This window comes from Enhydra lutris, unplaced genomic scaffold, assembly GCF_002288905.1.
Source record: "Enhydra lutris kenyoni isolate GAN:26980312 unplaced genomic scaffold, ASM228890v2 scaffoldscaffold21, whole genome shotgun sequence".
In the NCBI taxonomy this organism is placed as follows: Eukaryota; Metazoa; Chordata; class Mammalia; order Carnivora; family Mustelidae; genus Enhydra; species Enhydra lutris.
In genome coordinates, this window is record NW_019154105.1 from 9,912,282 (window position 1) to 9,935,802 (window position 23,521).

Sequence of the window (23,521 nt, forward strand, 5' to 3'; positions counted from 1 at the left end):
AAAAAAAAAAAATGTTTGGCCCAAATTTCTGTTTTCTAGGAGCCCAGGAAAAAGGGGTCATCACTGGGAAGTTAGGAAGGCATGAAAATTTTCAGGAACAGTTTATTTTATTATTTTCTAAAAAGAGCATTCAGGTATTTATAGAACAGCTTAGGAAACGAGGTGCTTTCTCACACAGGTGTTTTTGCTATGCTTTAGAATACTGGTCTGAGGGAAATGCTACCGAGGCCTCCTTTTAATTCACAGGAGAAACATACCCTTCTGCTCCTTCCTGTATAATAACATTAGCTTTGCCAGAATTATGAGTAATCAGTATAGGAAATGTAGTTATTTTGGGTTGAATATTAGGTTTTCATAAAGTATGAGATAATAGGAAATGAAGTTGGTGAAATAAGGAAAGTTAAAAATACAGGCTTTGGATCTCAGCTGCCAGGTGAATCTGGGCTCCAGCCTTGCACAATTTACTGAAACTTTCAGGGCCTCTGTTTCTGCACATGTGAATGAGGGAAGAAACTGTGTCTTCCTCATTGAGTTCTTTTAAGAACAAAATGAAATCAGGTACTTCGAACAGCACCTGGCCCATCATCGTTGCCGCCATAACATCAGTGTGCTTGTTACTTTAGATATAAGTTGTCCTGCGGGAACTAAAGTGCCTTCAAGAGCTGGTTAACATTTCACAGTGTGAATCCTGCACAGACCTTCTCAGATTAATACCACAGGGCTGCGATCGCTCTCTAAATCGGCCGGTACTTCCTACTTGCTCAATTTTGGTTTTAGTTGTTATTTTACATTCTTTTTTCTAAGCTGAACTGGTCAGCTCTCTTGAAAAGGCATAATGAAAAAGTATTATTTGAAAACATAGGATGTTTGCATCTTTAGGGCATTTTAGACTTGGAAATACCAGAATTAGTGGTTGACACCAGAAATACATTCTCCTGCATTCATATCCATTCTTTGTCTCCCCCGTCCTCTGTCCTCTGTCCCCTTCCCATCTGCCTTTCCATCTCTTTCTTGCCAGTCTGCACACATAAGTACGTGTGTGCATACCTGGCCTCCCTGCTCTCCCCCGTCCATCATTAGAAAAATAGAAGTAAATGGTTAGCTAATTAACTACTGTACACTGGCATTCGGGGTGGATTCCTCTGTCATTGCTTCGTAGCTAATGTTTCTAGGATATGTAGAGAACTTTGTGGCTTTATTGTTAGAATGATGTGCAGGGCATTCATGACTGATTGGCTGGTGGATGACTATTTAGTATTGCTTTAAACTCAGATTCCCTTTCACTGTACTCATTATCTTTATCATTCCAAAACATTTGCTAGGAAATTAAAAAAAAAAAAAATCAGTTAATTTAGCATACTCTTATCGACCTAAGTACTTTTTTTTATCTTAACTTTGGGACATTTGCGTTGATTGGCTGTTTCTCCATTGCATAGTCTTTTCTAGATGATACGTTCTGATGACAGGTAGTTTCCCTTTTGTATGATTTTAATATTTTGGCCATTTTTTTACTTTCATCTTTTAACTTAAATGAAATATTTCAGAGATATAAAAATGAATGCAAAATTATAGACACTTATGCATCATAAATTTAAATAGCAATCAGAACTTTTCCATGTATGCTTTGGATCTTTCTGTTTTTTTTTTTTTTTTTTTTTTTTAAATAAAACATCACAGATACAGTTAAAGCCCTACTACTCATCCCTTTGTACTCCTTCCTGTCTGAGGGGTATTCATTCACCAATTTTTATATGAATGATTCTTGGGGATGTTTTTATATTTTTACTAGATCCATGTACAGTATTTGTGGTATGTGAAGAAAGAGTTAACATCGCAGTCCTAAGTTGGCTGTCCTCTGAAGGGCCCGCCTGCCTCCTTAGCCCTTGGCTGGCATCTGAGAACTTGAATTTCAGCTTTCCACTGTCCCCAGGATGCGCTCACTGTGCCTCAAGTATATCAACAATGTAGTAGATGCTGAGCACATGCTTGCTTTCTGGGAACCTGGGATATGGGTACGTGCCAGGCGGAGGTTGCCTGTGTGATGAACCCCCAGGAGAAACCCTGGACACTGAGTCTCTAACGAGTCTCCCTGACAGACAGCTTTGCCTCTGTGTGGTCACAGCTCCTGCTGGAGGAATCAGCACGTCCTGTGTGACTCCACTCAGAGGAGGACTCTGGAAGCTTGTGCCCGGTTCCCTCTGCATTTCCCCTCCTATGCCTTTTCCTTCTACTGATTTTTCTTTGCCTCCTCTCACTGTAATACGTCCAGGCCATGAGCCCCATAATATGTTGCGTCCTGTGAGTCCAGGCAAGTCATCAAACCTGCAGGTGCCTTGGAGACACCTGATGGAATAAATAGCTTTTTTTTTTTACTCTCTCTCTCTCTTCTGGTTAGAATGTAGGCTAACTCTTGCAACAAGAGATTCCAGAATGCAGTGACTTGAGCGTGAAAGAAACTTACATTTTTTTGCTAGTGTAACAGTGTAGAAGTTGAAAGACCCTTAGATGGGCAGAAATAAATGTCCAGGCAGCAGCACACACCCCCATCACGGAGGCACGTTAGGGAAAACATCTGGGGCAGCAGGGACAGCCCCGCTGTTGTCCATCGCATCCTAGGGCAGCGCCGACAACTCCAGCAGGTCCTGACAACAGGGTTTGGGAAAGGGATCTTAACATCTGGCTGTAGTGCTTGTAAGCTGCATGACTGGGGACCTACTAGTTGGTCTTCCGGCACCGTCACAGACCGAAATACACAGGAGGATGACCTCGCAGAAGGTCGGCAGGTCGCTATTGCCAGATGAAGGTTTGAGGTTGAGAGAACACCAGCCTTTGACTTGACATTGGCCGGGGGGCTGGGGTGCAAGCCTCCCAGTTTTATTTATAACTATGACATGGCAGGCCAACGGCAGGATTCGTCACAGCAGCATTCATGGTTGAGAAGAACCCCTGTTTCTCCCTATGCTAATGGACAGGGTGACTATTCTCCTGTTGACAGATTGGTCAGTCTTTTAATGGTCCTAACTTGACCCCAGTCTCTGTGCCCCTGTCCTTTTCTCCTAGCCTCCCTTGGGTCTGGAAATCTGTGTCCTGATTTTACCGAGGTGGTTGCTATTCTCCGTCTCAGTGCTCCCTCCCTGCCCCAACATCATTTTTCTCTTGGGTGCTTAATGTGGCTTGTGCCTGAAAGGCTTCCAGTTCTTTCTTAATTTTTGGTACTGGTGACTTCTCTGTTATTGTCAGGTCAGGTTTCCATTTAAAATAATGTTGGTTATATTTCACATACCATTTCTAGGTAGTTTTTGGGCAGCATTTTACAGTTTTTTTTTTTTTTTTTAAGATTTTATTTATTTGACAGACAGAGATCACAAGTAGGCAGAGAGGCAGGCAGAGAGAGAGGGAGGCAGGCTCCCTGGAGAGCCTGATGCGGGGCTCGATCCCAGGACCCCGGGATCATGAACTGAGCCAAAGGCAGAGGCTTAACCCACCGAGCCACCCAGGCGCCCCAGCATTTTAAAGTTCTTAGTATTTCTTCGTTATTTGATTATAGTTAGTACTTTTGTGGTAGAGATCTGTTCTAAAAGGACACTCAGGATTTTGTTGTTTTTCAAAGAACTCCTATCTGAAACTAATGATGTATTGCATATTGGCTAATTGAATTTAAGTAAAAAAGCAAGGTTGCCAATTAAATAATTGACTTCTCAGCCTATTTGACTAATTTATAGGGGAAAAAAACCAACTAATTGATCAGCTGATGAGTTGGTTGACTCCATCCACTGTGTGTTTTCTTGGGTCGAAGCATAGCAAAGGTCCTCTTTTTGGTCTGCCTCTTCCCTTCCTTTTCTTTTTCTCCCACTCTCCTCTTACCCCTCTCCCCCTCCTTACTGTGATGCCTAGCGACCAGCTCCAGCATTTTTGACTTTCTTGTCCATGGAGTTGAAGATGAATTGGTCATTAATGCACCATAAAATAAGTTTAGGAGAGCTATTTTTATAATTTATCCAGATATAAACACTGCAGGTCTTTCTTTTTAATTTACTACTTCCTTCCATAAACAGTTATAAATTCACATGGAAGAAGGCAACTAAAGAAAATGTTATTCTCCCAGAGAGAAGATGCTTCTAGAATTCTTTGTCTTATCTGGTACAAATGTACAATTAAACAAAATGTCCTGGTTGCTTTTATTTAAGAAAGCATTCCTGGTTTCTCCTGTGCTTTCCTCTCCCTCAGTCCCTCTGTCCTACCTCCTTTCCTCCCCTCCTTTATTCCTTACACTGAAAATGAAATTTGGAGTTTCCTAATGGCAGCTGCAAATAAGACCATCTACTCTGATACCAAATTATTTAGAATCTCTTCTGTTGATACTGATGGAGTACCTGCTTTGGCTAGATAGATAACTTACATAGTATTTCCATTTGTCCCAGAGAAATAGGAATACAATGAGAGGGTTTAGACAGAGGAGAATCATCATCTCTACTGAAAATAAAAATGCATCTCAGAATAGGTAGACAGCTATTCAATGGTGGATATAATATTGTCTTTATATATGACAGATGGCTTATTTCTGCAATAATGAGTGATACATTTTCAGTTCTTTTTTTTTTCCTATCTCACTGACAAATGAGGCAGAGATTGGCTGCTAGTAATTAGTAATTACCTGGATTTATGCTTTTATACTTTGATGTTAGAAAATTACTTCTTTAGTGTCTGATGTTGCTAAATTACATTCTTTAAAACTTGTAAAAAAGCCACTTTTTTCATCTTTTGTTAATTATATACTGTGAGACAGCAGTTAAGTAGCATTTTTGAGTCTGAGCCTTTTAATCAACTAGGAAGAGACTGACCCCTTTGTGTATTTTGTGTTTTTGTGTTTTGTTTTTTTTTTGGGTTTTTTTGACCAGCACCACTTATATTGCTCTAGGGACCAAATTCAAGTTAATTTCAATGAGAAATGTTGATAATACTGTATTCACTATAGCAAGTTCTCCCCAAAACTACAGATGTCTCTAGTTGCTGATTAATCTTGTGCAGGATAGCTAGAGTGAGAGGAGACTCACCACAACCCTAATATGTACCTTCCAGCTGAACTCTCTTCCTCAAAATGCCCACCTACAGGAGGCTTGAGGCCCTACTTTCTCTTAGGAGGTTTGAACACAAAAACTGCCAGTAACAGCTTTGTGATGCCATTGTTTGTGGGAGGTATTTGCTGTTTAAGAATTTTTGTATGTAGAGGCGCCTGGGTGGCTCGGTGGGTTAAGCCTCTGCCTTAGGCTCAGGTTGTGATCTCAGGGTCCTGGGATCGAGCCCTGCATCGGGCTCTCTGCTCAGCAGGGAGCCTGCTTCCCCCTCTCTCTGTGCCTGCCTCTCTGCCTGCTTGTGATCTCTCTCTCCCTCTCTCTCTCTGTCAAATAAATAAAATCTTTAAAAAAAAAAAGAATTTTTGTATGTAAAGGATAACAAGTATGGTTGATGAAGTATGAGGTTCAAATTGCAAACTTAAGAACAGCTGTAATTCTGACAGTTACCAGTCATGTAGCTGGGGGACATGTCTACACTTCTGGGGGCCTTGGTTTCATGGTCTGTGAAGTGGACTGTTTTACATGATTGTTATGAGGATTAAATAAAATATTCACTTGAAATGCATTTTGCAACCTGTAAATATCATAAATCTTAGTTATTTAATACTTTGTATCAGCTAATAGATTTAGTCCTCTAAAGGGAATGTAGTCAATTCAAGAAGAAATTCTAGCTGGTAATTTCTATCTTCATAATGTCTATTATCTTGAGAGATTAAGTAGCCCTCTTATTCTAAGACTTCTGGACCTTTCTTATGCTTGGTGTCAAGAAAACATATGGTAGATGGAATCAACCCATAATTAGCTGATTGATTAGTTGATTTTTTTTACTTATCTGAGAAGCAGGTTCTTGGGATTTTTGTATTAAGAAGAGTCTGTTTTTCTAAATGAATTCTGATGTTTTAAGTAGATACTGTACTTTTATCATTCACCTTACCTTTTTTTTTTTAAGATTTTTAATTTTTACTTATTTGTCAGAGAAAGAGAGAGAGAGAGAGCGCGCACAAACAGGGGAGCCTGTTTCTTCCTCTGCCGCTCTGTCATGGATAAATAAAGAAAATCTGTTGGGGGGGAAAAAAAGCACAAGCAGGGGAAGCAGCAGGCTCCCCACTGAGCAGGGAGCCCAGTGTGGGACTCGATCTCACTGCCCTGGGATCATGACCTGAGCCAAAGACAGCCAATTAACTGACTGAGCCACTCGGGCATCCCTCACCTTTACCTTTTGAATAGGAGGGACAGTGGACAAGATTTCCTAAAAGACATGCTAGTTCACCATAAAGATAAACTTCATTATGAACCCTTAAAACAACAGTGTTTTTATACCTTGATTATTTTTGTTGAAATGCTACAGTGTGTTTAAAGGGCAGACTCTCCTGGTTAGACTGTCTGCATTTGAATCCTAGCCTGACACCCAGTAAGTAGATACACAGTGTTGGAAAAGTTGTCAACTATTTCATTTGTAACTGGCTCATGAAAACATTGTAATAGTGCCCTGGTATTTGTCCAGTTACCTCTCTCTCTCCCTCTCTTTCTCCTTCTCCCTCTCAGTCACTCTTTCTGTCCACTCTTTGTTTAAAATTTGAAGACAGATTTGAAAAATAAATGAGATTATCCCTCTCTTTAATTACACTAATCATAAGGTTAATGGGAAAAAAATTATAGAAATAAAGGAGCACGGGATCCTTGCTTCCTGTTTCTTGATTTTGTCTTTGCTAATGTTCTTTGCTAATACTTTTGGGTGAGCATTTGGTATGGCTGGAGTGACACAGATGGATGAAGTGTGCTTTTAAAATAAGAAATCATGGATATGTGTAAACATATGACCATATATATGCATCCATGTACACAAACACAAATTTGGATGGGGTGAAAAAACATGAAAGAAAAAATAAAATTCTATTTTGGTTAATGATTTTGGGAAATAATTTGGTTGGTAAATGTTCTATTTTAGGGGGATTACCAAAAATGTCATATCTTGGCTGTGTATGGAGAGTTTTCAAGGAAATACCCAATATGGGAATTAGCTGTCTTTTTGATATAACTTCATAGCAAGTGTGTACGCATATAGATGATAGATGGAAATAAGCAATGTTACATATAAAACATGAATACCACAAATGTAGATGCACTAATTCAGGAGCATTTTCTCTATTAGGTTATAGAATACTTAAGAAGTATGAAAAAAAAAATACATGGAAGTCACTTAATTCAATGATATTTAAATGTAACTAGGTGCAGTTTATTTTTATATGTTCTTGATAAATTGGGAATGTCCAAAAGTTTCAAGACTTTGTAATTAAAATTATTTATAATTATGAAATTTTCATATTTTACTTTTTTTTGAAATCTACTTGTGCTTGTATTAATATAGCCCCTCAACAATCTTATGCTTTCTTTATACATGCTATCTCTTTTTTCTTATTTTTGCTTTCAACCTGTATCTTAGCGTATAGCTTGGTCTAGCTTTTTTTGTTATTATTATTTTTACCCCTCTTAATAGTCTCTGCCTTTTGTATAGAATATTTTATTTAAAGTAATTATTCATATGGTTGGAAGTTGGTGTCCTGTTTTACTTTTTCTCTTCTGCTTGTCTTTCTTGTCCTTTGTCCCTGTGTACCTCCTTTCTTGCCTTCTCTTGGATTAATTGAATATTTTATGTAATTCCATTTTAATTTATTATCTTTTTAGCTATGTCACTTTATTTTTTAATGGTTACTTAGGGATTGTAATATATATATAATGTTTAAATTTTTAGTTCTACTTGGAGTTAATATTGTACCAATTTGTGTAAAACATAAGAGCCTTACAATAATATAGGCCCATTTACTACCTCCCTGCCCATTATGCTATAATATTACGTACACATTGGTTATGAATTCTACAGTTTGTTATATTTTTTGTTTTAAACAATGTGTTTTCCAGAAATTGAGAGTAAAAACGTGCTCTATATTTATGTATATTTACCCACATATTTATCCTTATGGTGAACATTATTCTTTCCAAAATATCTGAATTTTACCTGGTATCATTTCCCTTCAGCCCAAAGAACTTCCGTATTCTTGTAGTGCAGATCTACTTTATACCTTAATTTTTAATTACCTGAAGATGTGTGTATGTCGCCTCCAGTCTTGAGGACTATTTTCAGTAGATTTTTAATTAATTTTAAATTAAAAAATTAAAATTATTGTCTAATTTTTAATTTTTAAGTTGGCAGTATTTTTCTTTTAGCATCATAAAATGATGTTATTCTATAGTTTTGGGGCCTCCCTTCTTTCTGATTGGAGTTAGAGATCATTTTATATCATTATTCTCCTGTATGTGCTATGCTGTTTTTCCCTTACTGCTTTCAAGATCTACCATCATTTGTGGTTTTAGCAGTGTAACTATGAAATGTTTATGTGTGGTACTTCTTTTTATCCTGTTTGGACTTCACAGAGCTTCTCGAATTTTAAAATTTATATCTTCCACCATATTTTAGAATTTTTTGTCATAATTTTTTCAAATAACTTTTCAACCAATTCTTTCCTGCCTTATTCTCTTTCTTAGAGTCCAGTCACATGTATGTCATACCTTCGGATATTATTTCACAGATCACTGAATCTTCTTTTATTTTCTTTCAGATCTTTTCCTCTGTTCTTTTTAGATTATTTTTTGTTGTTATGTTTTCAAGTTCATTGACTCTTGGATCTGTCATTTCCAATATATGTTAAACCTATTCCCTTAATTTAAAAAAATAGTTATTGCATTTTTTAGTATTTAATATTGTAGCTTTTCGTTCTCTTTCATTTTCTGTTGTGCTTTTCTACTTGTGCATTCATTACAAGCATATTTTTCTTTATGTCATTGAGGAAATATAAAATCTTGCTATCCTAATTGTAGCATCTGTTTCTTCTCAGATTTGCCATCAGTTAGTTGCATTTTCTCTTAATTATGCATTGTACTTTCTTATTTCTTTACACATCTAAGTAATGTGGGATGCATCTTAGACATTTTGTGGGATACATTATCGAGATTCTGAATTCTGTTAATACTCAACCAGAAGGTATTGATATTTTTGTTTGTTTGTTTGTTTGGCTGGAATCAAATTCTAAACTGTAATCTCTCTTCATTTTTTCTTTCACCCTTAGCTGGCTGCTTAGTTTGCCCCAAATACACACAGTACGGTGTTCAGTCAGAGAATTGAGCAGAGTACATTTGTAGAACTTTGAGATCACCTTCTATGGTTTTCTATTTTTGTGGACCAAACCTTATCCCATTCTGACCGAGTCTTTAGGTGCTTTGGTGCTCAAACTTTGTACTTGAATTTGAAGTAATAAAACTGTAAGTTCCCAATTCAAGTTTCAGCTATCCGTGTGGATCTTCCTCAGAAAGAAAAGCTGTTAAGACCAGGGAACTTACCCAGTGTGCCATTCCACTCTTCCAAGTTTCAATTCCCCTTCAGTTTTTTCCTACATTTGCTTATTTTCTGGTGACTTCAAAAAGCTGCTTTATCTATTTCTTTAGTGTTCGTAGTTGTTATCTATAACAACTGGATAGAAACAAACTGGATAGAAACAAGCTGGATAGAAACTACTCAGCCAGCCATACCAGAAATTTGTAGTTTCTTTTATCCACTCTGTGTTCTCCTTGCCTTCACCAAGCATCTTAGCCAATGAAGAGGTTAAAATGACTTGGTCATGCAGTTTCAGCTTCTTCTACAGTAGAAGTATTGTGTTCCCTGCTGATATATTCTTCTCTTTGTTATTAAAATATCCAAGTCAGCAGTACTCAGAATCACAAGGTCAGGGGAAAAATTGACATTTAGTCATTGCATATAATTTTTAAAGGCTCAACTCCCTGGTTCATGGATTTTTACATTTTGGCTCTCGTTGAATAGTATCATATGTCAGTAACTGGTTCATAGCATAAAATTTCATGCAAGAGAGTAGCTCAATCTCACAATGTTTTATTTCCCAAGCTAAGCTTCCAAAAGGTCACTTTTTGGGACACACACCAAAAAAAAAAAAAAAAAAAAGAGAGAGAGAGAGAGAGAATGAATCTTAAATGATAACCTATTTCATTATTATTCATCAATTTATTTATTTTTGCTTGAACTGAACTCATTTGTTGGAGGCATCATTATGGGAGATACATATTGTTTGTCTAAGGAATTTGAATTGGTGATGCTGGGAGGCTCATGTTAAGCAATAAAAATAAATCTAAATTCCAAACAAGTTTCTGTTTCTGTGAGAACAATCTTCCATAGTGAAATTGGATGGTGTGATCATTCAGGTTGGTCCTCTTAATATATGATGGTTTTCAATTTGTTGGACACGGCACTTTCATATACCATAGTCGGGTTGTCTCGTTGTGACAGTGAGTCCCCTAGTGTTGCACCGAATATTATTACTGTTTGCTCTAGTGTGCCGTACATATTTCATCATTAAGTATGTGTGCCAATGATGTGCACTGGTATCTTCTTTACCGTATCACATCATGGGGACGGATCCTATACTTGTTACGTTGAGCCATGAACAGAAGTGAGATCCAGACTAGCCTTGTAGAGATTAAGCTCATCTTTTGATCCTATGCACAGCTTCATTTACTGCCGCTGGAGGGCTGAGCTGGTTTTACAAGGAGAGTAACTGACATGTCCAGCAGGAGTTACCCAGCCCATCTGATTAAGAACCTCTTCTGCAGGGAGCCTTTTGCTTAGCATTTATATGAGATACAGATATCCTCAGATCCTGGTCCTATTCCAAAAAAATCTCTCCTAACTTTTCCTTTGAACTTCTTGGTCACCAATTACAATTTCATTTCTTTCATGACTCTCATTACTTGACCAGACAACCAAAGAATTGGTATGTAGATCCTAACCTTGGGCTATTGCTCCTTCCAGATAGAATAGAAAGTGAGGCATAGTGATTAAATTCAGCCAGCTGTGGACTGTCAGCCTTTATTGTTTTTATCTCTATCTCTGAATGAGCCTGTAACACTTTCATGGTCCACTTTGGCCTGGTTCCTGTATATCTTGTAGAAGCATTGATAAGAAAGGCTAGAGGTTTTTCATCTTTAGCTAATTAGTAAAGAGGAACTCCCCCAGGAACATAAAAGGTAAAAGGTATGAATTAAGGAAGAAGAAAAGTGTTAGGAGCATATGTGCTGGGTCATGTGAGCAGAATGATCAACAATTTGTGCCACCAGAATTTGATACCATATACATCACTTTCATTGGTTGATGGAGATGGAGGTCTGTTGGATATGCCTGTCCTAATAACAAAATTAGCCAGATAACACTTAACTTCAAGAATAAAAGATCAGGGGCGCCTGGGTGGCTCAGTGGGTTAAGCTGCTGCCTTCGGCTCAGGTCATGATCCCAGGGTCCTGGGATCGAGTTCCGCATCGGGCTCTCTGCTCAGCAAGAAGCCTGCTTCCCTCTCTCTCTCTCTCTCTCTCTGCCTGCCTCTCCGTCTACTTGTGATCTCTCTCTGTCAAATAAATAAATAAAATCTTAAAAAAAAAAAAGAATAAAAGATCAGCTTGCATGGTTATTTGGAATTCTGTAATCAGATATTTTGGTAATGTAAAACATTCTGTTTTACCAGACATCAGTAGGAAGCTAGGAAATATTTTCTTAAAAATGAAAGTTATTTGCTTAGGTATAGTTGGTCTTATTACTGTACCATAAAAATCAAAGGCTTTGCTGTGATTCTCTTATTAAATACAATAATCTGTTCATGAAAACTAAAAATAAAGCAACTTGCAATGTATTTTGGCCAAGTTGGAGAGTTTTTGTTTTTTGTTTTTTTGTTTTTTAATCCGGGACCCCTCAAAACTGGCAACCTTTTAAAATAATCTGTAGAATGGGTCAGTGGTAAATGTCACTTCCAAAGTCAGAGTGGCTAACTAGATGTTCTTACTCCTTCTTGGCGGTCGGGTATACAAGATAGAGCAACTTGTTCTCTACCGTGAAGGAAGAATGCTGATTTTCTCTAAACCCGTGGACTCTGAGAAACTTTTCTGGGGTGGTAAGCTCATGTATTTCTATGAGATTTATTTCTCAGTCTTTGCCACATACTTGTTTTAGAGAGTCATAAGGAAAAACTGCTATTTCCAGCTTTCTAGAACCTGTCAGTAACACGAAGTCAGTATTAAAGACTAAAATGGTACATACACTGTGGGATTGTGTGAGATTTGTTGTATCCCTGAGGCGGAATGGCAAACATGAACTGGCCTTGCCCGTGAAAACAGTCTGCTGGTGGTGTTCTGAACAGAATAGAGAAAAAAAAAAGTAAAATACATTTCTCAAATGAAAACTGCGTAGGTGAAACCGGCTAGGTCAATTTTATCCAGTAACAGTATCTGGAACAGCAGTTATAATTATAATCACCATTTTATTACTTGTATACAAACTCCCTATCATTCTTTAAAACCCACTGATCTACACTAGCTCAGACTGGAAAGTTCAATGGGGAAGTGATAGGAGTCATCACTCTGGAGTTCTTTAGGTCTTTGTGTTTACTAATCTTCTCCGAGTGGCTCCATAAGAATACAGCAATTTTTTTAAAAAATTTACTATTGTTTGTAAGGAGGTAGTGCTTCAGTGGCTCGCGCTGGTCTTTTCTACCATAACAGATCTTGTGGCTCTTGTGCCCAGTCTGGGCATTTGTCTGGAGTTTGGTAAACTGACAACTTCGTACCCATTTCAATATATCCTGAAGAATACTATAAATGTACTATAAATATGTACTGAATGTGTTTGGGCATCCCCCGGGCCCTGCAATAAAATGTGTTCAGACTGGAATTACATGCGTATTCTTTGACTGGTGCACCACAGAAGCATCTCACATCCTCACCAGTCATTACTGTCTCACAGCAACGTGTTCTGTTGCTTGTGTCCACCTCGACTGCTACAGAACACATGTGAGTGAGATGCAACAAGGAGGAGGAGTCGGCCGATTAAAATACTGGTTTAACATGGAACAATCTGGAAGGGTGCCCGTGATAATACTGATAATACACGTAATAATTGTACATCTATACCATTTTGTACTCTGTTCTATGCATTATCTCATTTGATCTTCATAATTATAATCTTATGGAGGTTCTATGACTACTACAATTATTACCACCACTTTCACTGTGAAGACTAAAGCGAATGATACTCTAGATTTCCCAGAGTTTCAGAATACATAATTGGTATGTACGGAACTTGGGAGTCCAATTGATTGGAACTTAAGTGCTCTTTTCACTCTATCATAAATTTTAGACCATAGGCTCTTTGATTGGGTTGAACTTATTCCTTATAAAATCATGGAATGTTAATGAAGGAAGAGGTTTTGGTGACTGGGTGATCTCCAAGGGATTTAGCTGGGTGAAAGTTTATTAAACAGTTTTATTTACCCAGATAACAACTTATTAAAGACTAATTGTCTGTCAGGAAGTCCAGCATGTGAAATAGATGAAAGTGAGCTCTTCCATTTGAGAGTCTCAGCCCCTTGCGTCACCTTGACCCTGGCTTCTGGGGAAGAGGTGCATTCGGGACCACTGGTTGCTCTGTGGAGGAGAGTGGTCAGGACAAATGGTGTAGTAAGTAGGATTCTAAGGTGGCCCCAGGATTTCCACCCCCCTGGTATACATGCCCTCTATAATCAACCTTCTCCCCCTGAGTGTGGGCAGACCCGTATGAATGTGATGGGATATCCAAAGGAAGATTATCCTGGGTGAGCTTGACCCCAGCATAGGACCTACTAAAGAAGGTGATGCATTAGAGAGATGGGCTCCTGCTGGCCTGGAAGAAAGTAAGAAGCCACGTGGTGAGCTGCCTCTGTGGGCCTTATGGCACGAAACTGAAGGAAGCTTCTAGGAGTTGAAGCCTTGGCTGAGAGCTGGCAAGAACATGGGGATCTCTGTTATACAGCTGCAAGGACATGAAGTATGTCAACGACCCATGAGCTTGGAAGAGGACTCCAGAGTTCAGAGGAGAACGTCAGCATGGTTGACATTTTGATTTCGTCTTTGTACAAAAGTAAGATAAAACAAAACAAAACAACAAAACAAAAGCTCAGCTCTGCCCAGACTCAGACCTACAAGTCTGTGAATTACAAGTGAGTGTTGAATAAAATTGCTTAGTTTGTGGTGATTTGTTATACAGCAAATGGAATGCTAAGACAGTTGGCATAGCCTTAGTTATTGTGACTTCTATGACTGCAATATAAATTCCAAATCATGTTGGTAGTGGTTTGGAGATGTCATATACAATTATATGAAAGAGAGCACTTGTATTTTGGCAGTATGAAAGCTGCCTTTTGCGTAGAATCTCAGACTTACTATTAAGAGCCCATCTAAGATGGTTTCATGTGGTTCTATTCAGAATTAGAAACGGAAGTTTCTGCTAATGATGATGATGATATAATTATAAAAATAGTAGGTAATATAATGAGGTGGTGAAAGCATTATTATTATATTATGGTTATCATATAATTTGAGAATTCTCCTTTAGGAAGGGACCAGCCTTTTTGGAAAAAAATTAAAATATAAAAGCCTGCTTGAGTCAAAGATAAAATCATACTAGACTTGTATGTGAACAGAATTCCCTTTTAAGAAGAGAGGATAAATTTGCTTGAGGCACCAGAAAAGGAAGACAAGAAGGACCACCGAGGAGGTTGGGTACACTGAAATGGTAGAAGGCTAGGCCACCCTTCCCTGAAAAAGTTAAGAAAGAAACTAAACTTGTCAAATATTTGTCGAAAGAGGATCTTCCTTGGGAGCCAGAGAAAGGAATAAACTTGGTATCTTACCATGAGATATAAAGGAAATGTTCTTCGGGGAAGGAGGGCCTATGAAGAACTACTAACTAGTCCTTGGGAATTTGCTAGAATCCTGGGAGCACTCTGGACTCCCATGAGTCTCTTGGATACAAGGAGATGGGACTCAACATCTAGAAACATTTTAAGTTTACTATGTTTTAAGCACTATGATAAACACTTAGCTATATAACTTCATTTTATTCTCCAGGCACTTAACATAGTGCCTGATATGTTAGGTGCTTTACAAATATTTTCTTAAATTTATTTGCCAAGAAAAAAGAAAATGAAAGAGAGATCTGTTACATACTGAGAATTAATTTCATAAGGATGGACCAGTCTTGCTCCTTCTCTTCAGAGTTCTTACAATCTAGTGAGTTAATACATAAAGGAATGATATGTATGAAATAGATGGTATTATTTCCTCATTTTACTGAAATATCTCAAGTTCAGTAAGAGTTAATAGCTTATTTGCACATACCTAAAAAGTGACAAAGCTAGTAATGGTAATCTCTTTTGTCCAATTTCTAATATATAGCCCTTGTTAAGTACAAAATGCAGCCCCTCATCAATTTAAATGATATTATTTTGGATGTTGATTTCCAACTCAAGAGACTTTAATGTGAAATCCTGGTCATAAAAATCTATAATTAACTGCTCGTATATATCTTTCAGAAAAACTGATATAATTCACTGTAATCGATTTTAAAATACTTGGGAGCTTTATAAGTGACAAATATTTGTGATTCCAATAAATACAACCATTTCAAGGCTCAGCACCCTTTAGGTATATTTGGTGGAAATGTAAACTTCTCTCCGGATAAAAAAAAGGAATAGCCATTATGTTCACATCTGTGCCTCCACCTGTCCCCTGATTATCTACCTGCTTTGCTGAATTGCCTTTTTATTTTTTAGGTAATTAAAAAGTTATTTGGTTCAGTTAAAAAGCTTGCTTTGTCCCAGTGAGAGCCTTCTCTGCCCCCAAAACATTAGTATCTGTTCTTCCTCCTTTTACTCTTCTTGGAAGATCCTAAAAACACTGTCATTTTAAGAGCCAGAGGTGTTCAACAAACACCGATTAAGCTGTCCCTTACACAGGTTTTCTGTACTTGTTCCTTATTTTATGTTGCCTCACATTTGCCCACTTGTTCCCTCCCCCTCTGGCTTATAGAGATAAATATGTCATGTTTCTAAAATGCTAAATTCGGCATCTTATTATTTTACTCTCTAACATTTATGCACTATTACTGTGTTTGCAATGTATTATTGTTTTCCATTACCATTGAAAATCTGTGAAGGTTTTACAAGGTCACAGAAGATTCTGCTGATAAAATGATACCATAGAGTTCGTGCAGCGCCCCAAGAGCACAGCCAAATAGTGACCCCCTCCTTTTATACGGTTCCGACTGGGTAACATTTCTTGATAACTTTCACTATATACAATACTGTGATTTATGGATTTCCTCATTTTTTCTTAGGTTTACTCATATATTTTTTTTTCAGTTAGTTTCCATACCTATTTAAGATGAACATTTCCTTTTTATTATTTTTTATGAAGTTTTAAAATGTAATCCCAGTGTAGTTAACATACAGGGTGATATTAGTTGCAGGTGTACAAGATAGTGACTCAGCACTTCCATAAGACACGCAGTGCTCATTGGGACAAGTGCGCTCCTGCGTCCCGGTCACCTACTTCACCCATCCCCCCACCTGCCTCCTCTCTGGGGACCATCAGTTTGCTTTGTAGAGTTGAGAGTCTGCTTCTTGGTTTGTCTCTCTTTCTCTCTCTCTTTCTTTCTTTCTTTCTTTTTTTTTTTTGGTTTGTTTTGTTTCTTAAATTTCACATATGAGTGAAATCATACAGTATTTGTCTTTCTCTGACTCATTTCACCTAACATTATACCTTCCAGCTCCAACCATGTCATTGCAAATGGCCCATTTCATTCTTTTTTATGGCCAAGTAATATTCCATCACACAGATATACTATCCCATCACATATATATATGCGTATCTATATTCCATCATATTATATATATATACACACACATATGATATATATATATATACCATCATATATATAGATATATGATATAGATATAGATATATCTCATATTATATATATCCATCATATATATTCCATTATATTATATATATATATATATATATATATACATCATATACATACATACATTATATTATATATATATTATATATATACATCATATATATAATATATATATATATTAGACACAAACGCATATACATATAACACCACTTCTTTATCCATTCATCTGCCAATGGACACTTAGGCTGTTTCCATAATTTAGCTGTTGTAAATAAATGTAGGGGTGTGTGTGTCCTTTTGATTTCATGTTTTTGCATTTTGGGGGTAAATATCCTGTAGTATGATTACTAGATCATAGGGTAGTTCTATTTTTAACTTTTTAAAAAAATTTCTCCTTGCTCTTTTTCTTTTTTTTTTTTTTTTTTTTAAGATTTCATTTATTTATTTATTTGTGAGAGAGAGAGAGAGAGAGAGCATGCACGAGTAGGCAAAGTGGCAACAGAGGCAGAGAGAGAAGCAGGCTCCCCGCTGAGCAGGGAGCCCCAAGTGGGACTCGATCCCAGCATCCTGGGATCATGACCTGAGCCGAAGGCAGCAGCTTAACTGACTGAGCCACCCAAGTGTCCCTATTTTCAACTTTTTTACACAAGAAACACAGGTGATATGTGTTGACGAGGATGTGGAGAAAAAGATGATGTTGGTGAGGATGTGGAGAAAAAGGTGATGTTGGTGAGAATGCAGACTGGAGAAGAGCATTTCTTCATAACGTTACACACGTGCCTTTTGCTCTGCACTAGTTGACCGACCTTTAGAAGTAGTTTTTTCTCAAACACAGAGAATACACAAGTGTTCCCACCACATCCTCTAGTGAATACAGGAAGGACAATAGTCATTTTGACTCTTAACACTGATTTAAATATATACCATTTCAGTGCCTTATGGTTTACTAAATGCTTTATTCGTTGTATGTAGTGTTTTTTAGCTACAATTAAGGTAGATACAAAGAATGCTACCATTTTCTGTGGAAACCAAAAAAGGAATTCACCAATCTTTTAATATGGCTGAGACTTTTGTAAGTTCAGATGGGATCGTTCATACATGATCCATTCCAATTCCATCTATGGAAGAGAATTTTCCTAGAGAAGATTTCCTGGAATGATGTTTCTGATGACTCTAAGCGTGCATTCTTCACCTTCTCATTAATCAGATTATGTATTGAGTCAGCTCAGTTTGAGGTCATTTATTCAGGGATAAATATTTGAAGAAATTCACAACAATCATTCATTCTTCTTTCCAGTTTTTTGTTGTGGGTTAGTGATTCACAGTTTTGGAGCTCAGAAATTTGAACTGAGATAATGGAGAAGATGTCCTTTCTCTGAGCACAAGTAGAGACCCCGTTAACCTAGCTCCAGAGTAGAAATTCCTTATTTTTCTCCAGTGCTTGGCAACGTCAAAGGCCACTCAAAATATCAAGGCTGTAGACCTAACTTGCTCAAGGGGCCAGAGCTGCCGCAATGGAATTATGTCACACTAGATGGCAATTTGGAATACTTGTAGCATTCATAGGGGAAAGTTCACATAGATTTGGAAAGTGCTGGTACAGAGAGGCAGATGTAGACCAGTCATGCTCTGTGACTGCTGTGTCCTTTCTCCTCTAAGCCTTTCTAAATTGACTTTTCTGAGTAGGTTTTAGCAATATCCAAGTGAAATTATTCTGCAAAAACATATAGCCCTAAATCCCTTTCTCCTTTGGTATTTCTCATTTCTCCATTATACTTCCCCAGTCTCCTGGAACTTCTTAGATGATGGAAGATAAAAAAGCAGAGGAAGAACCCATTTGCAATGGAGTGATCTAGAAAGATGTGTTCAAGGAGCTGGCAACCATCCCATCCCTTCTCCTGTCAAGGGGTGGTAGTCAAAGCATTTCACTGCCAGTGTGACAGGGACACATCCTCATCAGAAGAGACACTGACACAGGTGCTGGGGCAGGATGGTGGCAGTCCCTTGCTGTGACAGGAGTTTTCCTTTGAGGTGCTTTTGTGGGCCTGCAATGCTCAGGGGATGGCTATTTGCTAATCAATATGGAAGCGTTTTAATTTTTTAATATCTGGTAAAATAATGTTAGAAGAGTACTGGCTACATAACTAACTACCTACTTTTCCTCTCTCTTCTTCAGTATTTGAATTCCTGTTTATCTGTGTCACTTAAATGACGGACACCTACTGAAAAATTTCTAGGCATTTGATCATTACTCTCTTATGCTCCCATTGTATCATTTTATTAATCAAATGGAAGCATTCAGTCATTCAAAGACACCATCCTTGTATCACAGTGCAATATAAGGAAAGTATGAAATGCTTTATATATTACCTTAGAGGATGTATGGGTTTCATTCAAGAACTCCGTGAGGTAGACCTTGGAGGCAATAATCACCTCATTTTGCGTATAAGGAAACATACTGTGAGAGCAGAGCTTCTCAGAACCAGAAATAACACCCTTACCTAGAAACAGGTTAGGAATACACTTTTCGGGCTCCAACCCAGACCTAGTGAGCCAGAAGCTGTGGGGGTGGGACCAAGCAGCTTGTGTTTTCATTAGCTCTGCAGGGGATTCTAATGCATTGTCAGGCTTGAGACTCACCATCAAGTTTCAGTGACTCAGACCTTCAGGAATGTTCTGTCAGGACTCAAGTCAGTGCCCTGGCCACCTTACCTCTCTGCCTCCAATAATTGTGGGCAGCTGTGTTGGGGTTAATGCTAGGTACTCTCTTGATAATATCTGTGAGTCGCAGGAGCTGTCCAACTTAAATAGGAAGCTGAATCGAGTAAAGCAAGAACTGCTGTGTCATTCTACTTCTCTGGGTTAACATATTTTTTCCCCTGCATATGACATCGTGAATGAAATTGCTCTAACTTCAAATGCGTATTCTTTTGTGTTTTACTTATATGTAACAGTATATAGTGCTGATAAAACCCGTTACATATATTTGAGCATGTGTATTTAAAACTTGCAAACTCTGATCTTACCTAAGGGCCTTCTTTTGATGTCCATCTTTAAACTAAATTATTTATGTATGTATTTTTAATTTGGGGGTATAGCTGACACCCGATGTTACCTTCGTATCAGGTGCACAACTCGTGATGTAGCAAGTTTATGCATTATGTCTACCTTAAACGTGCCTCTCCTGTTTCTATCTCTGGTGTATGGCATTTTGATCCTGTCTTCTTCTCCATATAAAATGATAACTAACTTTGCATCTTTCCCCTTTGTCTTCTGTATTTTCCCTTCTAGAATTTCATGCCATATCATGTCCTGATCTCTGGGTCCTTTTTCAATTTCTTTTTGGAGGCATAGAGAGACTCTTGGCAACATTGAAGAGAAGAGTGATTCGTTTTCTTCTTTGCAGTGCAACGATCCTTGCACTGGAATACATTTTAATTTAGTTCTCTTTCAAGATATCAGTTTTCCCGCACCCCGTTATTTTTGGTTAATTACTTAATAATTTCCCAAAAGGACGTTCCTCCTTTCATGGACACAAATCCTTATCCTGCTATGCAAGTTCTTGCCTGGTATGGTTCCCCGCCTAATTATCATTCTTTAGCTCTTGGCTGAATATCATTTCCTTGGAACCCCTTCTGACCCTGCAGACTGGGGCAGGACAACCATCATATGCCCTGGAAGTACCCTTATACCAAGAACTTTCTCTTCCTAGAACTCGTTACAGTCTGTGGTCATATACTTGTGCATTTACTTGTTTAAGCTCTGGCTTTTCCATCAAAGCTCTCAAAGAGCCAAGACTCCGTTTTCCTCATCATTTTCTTTTTAGCACCTCGCAGAGTGTTGGACACACAGTAGGCCCTCAAGAAATACTTATAGGATTGAATGAACTGAATCTCCAGAAGGGCATTAGCTGCTCGGGGGCAATTCCTTGTGGTAAAGGCAAGCCTGCTGGGACAATTTGCTAACTCACAAGGATAAAATATTTACTTAAGTGTGCCAGAGACCGATTTTTGAGTCATAGTCGTGGGGCAGGCATATGGTGCGTAATGTGAGTCTGAAGAGTGAGATTGTGCTAGAGAAGAAAGAAATGGGGGAATTGGTAGTAAAAAGAGAGCCAGGAAGGTCTAGATCAAGAAATGTAGTGGAAGGAAACATTTCAGGGCCAGTGGCTCCGAACAGAGACTACAGACAATGATCTCCTTTCATGTAGTAACCTGTGAGAGATAGGAAGTATTTCTGAAGACATTGGTGTAGAACTAGAACAGTAAAGCTCAGGTAGTAGCTTTTGGGGTTTCTTAGAAATATCCACTTTCATTTAAAGCTAGTAATTGCTTGGATCAAGAGCAAGAGGCCTTAAATGATTATAATCACTAGAAAAAGGTGTTGTTTAGACTATTTCTTTGCCAGTCATTTCTGTTGTCATTTTTTTGATGTCATAGTAACAGCTTTCAGATTTAAAAATAAATTCCTTTCACAGCATTTTAAACCAGGCGACTGTGCAAAAATATAATCAGTCACCTCATTCTCTTGAAATATATAACCGAAATAGCAATAAATAATCCACCCCTGTAGACAGGATGGAAGAAACAGAAGTGGAAGAAAATTTAGTGTAAGGAAAAAATATAAAAATCTATTTATGGAAGCATTTATTTTCATATTGCCTAGTTAATAATTAGTGACATCTTTTGCTCTTTTCTATTTATAACTTTCTTCTTCCTTTTGCCACATGAAATTATCCAATTTTTAAATAATTCATATGTGTAATAGTTCTAGTATGGTCCTGAGGGAGATAATCTCTTGTGACTGGTTTTCTTTGCCTTCTGGGTTAGCTGCTTAATGCTAAAAACAACTCTTGGAGTGTGGATGATTCAAAGTATAGCAGGAAAATAATAATAGGGAATTCTATACCAAAAAAGAAAAAAAAAAAAAAAGAGAGCGCTCTTCCCAAACATGCATAGGACAAATAGGCTACCACTCTGTTGTTTAATTAAATAAATTAAATTTAATTTCAGTTGTTTAATTAAATTAACTAAATTTAATTAAATTCAGTTCCTTCAAATACATGTATTTAAATACATGTTAAATAATTTTGTCAAAATGAAAAAAATAGGGGCGCCTGGGTGGCTCAGTGGGTTAAAGCCTCTGCCTTCAGCTCAGGGCATGATCTCAGGGTCCTGGGTTTGAGTTCCGCATCAGGCTCTCTGCTCAGCAGGAAGCCTGCTTCCTCCTCCTCCTCCTCTCTCTCTCTGCCTGCCTCTCTGCCCAATTGTGATCTCTGTCAAAAAAATAAATAAAGTCTTTAAAAAAATCAAAATAATACAGACTAACTTACGAAGTATGGACTTTTTTTTTCTTTTATTGCTAACATAGCCATGGGCTTTGAAAACGTTGTTCTTTTTTTTTTTTTTAGATTTTTTTTTTTTAACCACATTCTGTCTGAGGAAATGAGGAAATGGGCAGTATGCTTATTTTAGAATATTCCTCATTAAGTTGTGGAATCACGAGTCTTTGCATGAATGTGTCATGATTTGTGTTTGACCTACAGCGATGTCAGCACCCCAAGACACTTCTTATGCCACTGTTTTGACTTCAAACACCATAAGTTAGTTTTGCCTGATTTTGAACTTTGAATAAACAAAATTCTATGGTATGTAGTTTTTTCTGGCAGGTTTCTTTTACACACGGCTATTTTTATGAAATTTATCCAAATGTGTGTAGTTATACTCCATCCTTATTGCTGTCTAATTTTCCATTGCATGGGCGTACCACAATTTCGTTATCCATTTTATTGTAAAGGGACTGGGTTGTTTCCATTTTGGGCTATTGTAAATAAAGCTGTTGTGAACATTCTTGTGCATATTTTTGGTGCACATACACATATGTTTCTGGCAGGTAGATAAGGAGGAGTGGAATTGCTGTGTCCTGTATTCAGCTTTAGTAGAGAGTTCGGTTTTCAACATGGCTTTATCAGTATGTGGTATTAACAGAAAGTGTTGGAGAAATCGACTTGTTGCACATCCTCAACACTTTGTATTGTTGTTATTGTTATTATTATTTCAATTTCAACCACTCTGGAGTGTGTAGTGATACCTCATTCTGCTTATTAACATGTCCTTGCGATCGTTAAGGCTAGGCATCTTGTCATATGTTTATTGGTCATCTGAATGTCCACTTTAGTTAATCCATTTTAATCCATTCTTATCCATTTTTCTATTGGAGTGTTGCTTTTGTTACTGATTCGTGGAAAAGGAGTTCTTTATGCACATGAATCCTTTTTTATTTATTTTTATTTATTTTTATTTTATTTGTTTATTTGACAAATACAGATCACAAGTAGGCAGAGAGGCAGGCAGAGAGAGAGGAGGAAGCAGGTTCCCTGCTGAGCAGAGATCCCAATGTGGGGCTCGATCCCAGGACGCTGGGATCATGACCCGAGCTGAAGGCAGAGGCCCTAACCCACTGAGCCACCCAGCCGCCCCCATGAATATTTTTTAGATCTTTTCTCACATTTGTGGCTTACTTTTTATTTTCTTGGGGTCTTTAGGTGACAGATCTTAAAATCAAATGTAGCAAAATTTTCCTATAGTTAACATGGAGT

The 23,521-nt window shown here is 37.7% G+C and overlaps 1 protein-coding gene across 1 annotated transcript in view; it reads left to right on the forward strand.

Moving 5' to 3' along the window:
• Positions 1-23,521, forward strand: part of LOC111149093 (ADAM metallopeptidase with thrombospondin type 1 motif 3) — a 268,956-nt gene that overhangs the window by 155,838 nt on the left and 89,597 nt on the right. The gene's annotated exons all lie outside the window — the stretch shown is intronic.